This window comes from Nelumbo lutea, chromosome 3, assembly GCF_056320005.1.
Source record: "Nelumbo lutea isolate HS-2025 chromosome 3, American lotus-T2T, whole genome shotgun sequence".
NCBI classification, from domain to species: Eukaryota; Viridiplantae; Streptophyta; class Magnoliopsida; order Proteales; family Nelumbonaceae; genus Nelumbo; species Nelumbo lutea.
The window spans coordinates 48,339,660-48,344,980 of record NC_142686.1 but is presented as its reverse complement, the minus strand read 5'-3'; the positions used below and the strand labels follow the sequence as shown (position 1 = coordinate 48,344,980).

The 5,321-nt window shown below is 42.8% G+C and overlaps 1 pseudogene; it reads right to left on the bottom strand.

The window, feature by feature from the left end:
• Positions 1-431: 431 nt before the first annotated feature.
• Positions 432-4,845, bottom strand: LOC148864805 (glycosyltransferase BC10-like; annotated as a pseudogene).
• Between the last annotated feature and the right edge of the window lie 476 nt (positions 4,846-5,321).

Genomic DNA, 5,321 nt, shown 5'->3' with positions numbered 1-5,321 from the left:
TTTTGTTTGGTTTTCAGGTTTTTATTAGCACCCTATGAAATCAACCAAGCAGTTCCAATGATATTAGCACCCCTATGATCAGTCTATGTTTCAACTGGGGTTTGCAAAGGTATCGGAAATTGCAATGATATTTTGCTGCTCTCATTTACCACCTTGTAATGAACATAGTCAATCAAATATATAAACAGTCGGCAATGTGGCACCTACCCATTGTTCTAGGGCCTAGTGTTTGCGTTGAGATCATTAGTTAGGCCATATTTGGATGTGATGTAAATCAATAATCAATATAAAATTTACATCGGTTTGGTTTTGTAAGCATTAGAAAGAGGGTGTAATTATTATTGACGTAAAATTCCACTCCAGTTCGGTTTTGCATGCATTTGGATGGAGTGGAATTTTATGTCAATAATCGATATAAAATCTCATCAGTTCTAAAGTTTTGCATCAATTTTATCATTGTAAAACTTTACATTCTTCCACCTATTTGAGAAGACTACAAATATACAAATATAAAAATGTTCAATAAAAATATAAATATGTTTGGTTTAAAAAATGATGTAAAGTTGGTTTAGTTTTGCATTGATAATTTCATACTTTTACAATAGATACAAATATAAATTTCAATACTGAAATCCTCCTTTTTTGCATTGACCAACTTTGAATGCAAAAGTTTGACTGATATGTATCCTATATGGTGCTTACCTATCAATACATACATGAAAAACGGTGATGAAAATCACCTTACCAACAGCATAATATTGCTTATTGCCTACGTGGTAGAACTATTTTTTTTATAAAAAAATAGGTCTTAAAAGCATGAACATTTTTTATTTTTTAAATCGATCCCAGAAAGCACCCACGCTTCCAAACACCATCATATATGCCGAAAGGATCATTTGTTTTCCTTGTTCATGAATAGTAGAATACATGGTAACTTTTAGGGTGATCTTCATCCAAACCGTTGTGAGACATGGGTCACATGGTCTGTCATCTGTGGGACAAGGAGGTTGACATGGCCCGTCGTCAGTGATCGAGGCCCAACCAATGTTCATCACACGTCTCACTTCATCTGGGATGTATTGTGTTCCTCTGCATTAACTTTCTAGCTACATTGGTGGTTCCAAAGGATGCCATGTCACCGCTCTTCAATTTTCCCCAAGCTCTCACCTTGACAACGTGGTACTCTTCAACTTGGGCACCTGTCAATTCTAGATTGATTTACGTGGTGGTCTAGACCAGACCAGGTTTACATCCACATCAGTTACACAAGCCCATTATACAAAGTAGGGGTGAGCATGCGCTCCTTCAGTTCAGTTCCACGTACGGTTGTCAATGGGTCGGGTCCGACCGGGTAGATTCGAACCGATTGGGCCGGTTCCACTTAGTCCCGAACTGATTCAGACCATATTTATTTTTTATTTATTACAATCGGGTTTGTCAGGTCAAACCCAATTGTCCCATGAACTGATTGGTTCGGTTTTGGGTCCAAAAATTATAGACACTATCGGGTCCGGGTTTTCAACATTTCATGCTGGGTCAGTTCCGGTTCCAGTTGGTTCCAACCCAGACTCAACTCGTTGACAGTCCTAGTTCCACTGCAGAACTTAGAACCTATCTTGTAGGGGTTAATTCCAAGTTTTTTGAACCAGAACTTACCCTACAAAGGTTGGTTGTATGGTCGGTTTTGGCTTTGGTGGTTTTGGGGTCGGTTATAGGGTCTACCTATAGAACCTGTACTTTCTTTACTCTCCCCCTTCACAAAAAAGAAAAAAGAGTTCTTTGAAATCTTGATTTTTAATAAATATAATATAGTTTAAAGCTTATATTGTCTTTATTGATTAAATTGAAAAACTTAATATGTAGATTATCATTATATGGTTAAAAACTTATAAATTCAATTTAAATTTTATAAATATTACCTTATACACTATTTATCAAATATATTTAAATATTAAAATGAAAACAAATGATCAAATCACTTAAGTAACTCAATGGTCAAGTGAAATCATGGCCTTTGTAACTATGAATGCTTGGGTTTATATCTTCACATCCCCAAAAGTATTCTGGGGTTTATTTCAAGGCAACTTTGATCTCATGGCAAAGTTCCAACAAGGTTAGTTCCACTAAGGCCAACTAAGGTTGGTCCATTGGGCCAATTCAGGTAGGGTAAACCCTTAGAACTTGAAAATGGCATAGGTGGGGTCAATTTCAAGAATTTTGAACCAGACTCTACCCTATAACTAGACCTGTTGGCCCCCGACGGGTTTGAACAGGCTTTTTGGGCCACGGGCTTAACCTCGGGCCAAAAAGCCCAGCCCGCATAAAATTCGACCTAGGCTTGGGCTTTGCCAAAATAGCCCGGCCCGAGGCCGGCAACCCAACCTATAGTTAAACCTAAGTAAAAACCCTATGTGATGTCCATTTAAATAAATTTTTTGATTTAAGAAGGTTGTTGATTCACTTGTAGGCCCATTGTTCATTTAAATAGGGGAAAAAAAGCATCTGAATTAAAATAAATAATGTCCATTTGAATAGGGAAAAATTTGAATTTCTTTTATTAGGTTGGGCTTCGGGCTCGGGCTCGGGCTTCGGCTTCGGACTTTTTATCAAGGTCGAGCTCGGGCTCGGACCTAACATTTTTCTGTTAATAAAGAGTAAAAGCCCGACCCGGCCCATGAACATGTCTACCTATAACAAATTGGTAGGGTCAGTTCAAGGTTAATTTGAAGTCAGTTCCATTTAGTTATGAGATAGGCAGTGAGGAAAAAGGAATAGCATCGGTAACCGTTGGGGGAATTAGAGCCCAAGTCCAAGACCCGTTTGTTGCTCACCCCTAAAACTGGGTCTTGCTCACTCGTATGCAGTGAGCAACACTATGCAGAAAAAGGAAAAACGGGTCTTGCTCACCCCTAAAACCACCGGCATGCGTCTGAACCTCGAACTTGGCACAATGAGAACAGAGAGAGAGATTACCAGCGCTTGCATTGGTGCCAAAGAAAATGACGGTATCAGCAATCTCCAACAATGGATTCAGACAATCCGAGGAGAATTTCCTAGCAAACAAATACGAGTAAGTCGAGTTCGAAACTCGGAGCTTGTAGATAAGTTCAGGTGACACTTCGGCCGGTAGATAGGTGTGTGGGCATCCGCTGGTGCTTCCAGTCCAGTTGACTCGAGTGAGCATGAAGTGGCTGCAACCCTTTGGATCCTCAGTAATGCTCCTCTGGATAACACGACTCAGTCTTCAGACATGGCAGTCTGAACTTCCACCATAGCTTGCGATCCCTAATCCCTAACAATGTGTGCCGCCTCATGAGCACGAATAACTGCGACCCAACTCGGAATTGCTCAAAGGGTATTGATGAATGATGATTTGACCCGATCAATGAAATGGCGACACGTGGACATTGACCTGACGTAAGCGACAGCTCAGCATTGCGGCCCAGTACAGCTAAGTAACGGGCCCATAAAGCAACTCGCCACATCATATCATGCAAAAGGAGGAGCTCACCACGACGCAAGCTTCGGATTCCCCGATCTACCTCCAAAGGGATATTCTGAGGCAACTTCAGCTCGCAAGCTAAGAAAACCAGCTCGCCCGAGCTCCCAAGCAGACAAGTCATCCGGAGGACTAATTCTACTAAGGGTACTCCTGAAATATTCCAAGCTCGCTACAAAGTAGCTCGCGAGTGGGCCGCATGAGCATTCCACAGGAATCTTCTATCTGATAGGCCATACCAATCAGACTGCGCCATATCCCTTACTGACGGCGCAGTCATTGTCCTTTCGACAGTCTGCGCCCACGTCTCTCAGTAGGCGGAGGCGTGCCTATCACTTTGGGGACGTGTCACTCGCCCGGGTAAGGAGTATGGCACAACGGCCACCTGTGCAGCCCTGACAGGTAACGGCTGTGGCAGGGGGCCCAGTGGCGGTTATGCCCGATCTCACAAAGAGCACCTCTATAAAAGCCCTCAGGGCAGAGGAGAAACTTCTTCTGAGACCTCCAATCTCTCGAGTATAGGAAAAAAGCGCGATCTTCACTCATAGCCTTCGTTTTTCCCTTTACTACCCATACACAGTATTAACTTAAGCATCGGAGTATTCTCACCGGGTAAATCCTCAGGAATCTTTGCTTTCATATTCTCAGGTGTTGTTCGTTGCCAACAATGAGTCAATTAGTAGTCAGTTAGGAGTGCCTGGATCTCGCTAGATCAGGTATCTCTTGCATCATCACGTCTTTCCCCCTCGCAGTGTATCTCTCCCATAGACCGGGCTCTTTTGACAGTATCTCGATGAAGCTTCGATACCTAACTTGCCCTTACCAAGTCGAAGGGGCGTCTGGGTCGGCGTAGGGCGAATTGACGGGAGTAGAAGCGAAGAGGGAATGGTAAACGAATTGGAAGGAGTGAAGTGGGATGCAATGCTGGGAGACGAGAGCAAAGAAGGAATTGGTGGGATCGTCGAGAAGGGTTGTGGTGAGAAGTCTCCGGACGGCGGAGATTAGGGTAGGGGAGGCACGTTGGGTCTTCTTTCCGGCGATGATGTAAATGTTGAACAGATGCTGATTGCACTACCATCAAAGAACTTCTCTCAGAGAGGGGCGAAGAAGAGGTCGGAGTTTGTGAGGAACAAGAAAGCAATCTTGGGCGGAGGATTCGTGGTACCCAGATGGGAAAAAGTGGATGTCGATGAGGACGAATGTGAGGCGGAGGTGGAGGGCGCGAGAGAGGCTCGACGGAAGAGCGTGAGATCGGGAGGTGCCGTGGAGGGGGGATCCGAGGGGCTAGGAGGAAGAGCAGAGGTAGGGAGAGTAAGATACGTTACACCGATGAAGATTGAAGCCATGGCAGAAATAGGAGGGTTCCGACGAAGATTGAAACCACGACGTTGAGGAAGTAGTTTTTCGAAGGAGAAGAGAGGCGTTACACCGATGGAGAGATCGGGAGTTTTTTTACATGATTCTCGATGCAAAAATATGTTTAAACGCTCTTTTACATCGACTATCATTCCTATTTACATTCCATCCAAACGTATACAAAAGTGAACCAGAATGTAAAATTATACTGAGCCGGGTTTTACACCACTTCCAAACGCAGCCGTAGACGACTGTACAAACTACCTAACTAAATAAAGGTGAATAAACGAGAGTGTAGAGTTTGGTCCTTCGATGTTTTTACCAAATATTGTATTTTTTTAGGAAAGTTACAGATTAGTATTTATACTTTGTTCCCCGAATTTCAAAGCAAGTCCATTCAGTATCTAAAATTCTAAAACTTACCAGGAATTAAGTGCATGTGAAAAGAAAATAATACTCTTCAGAT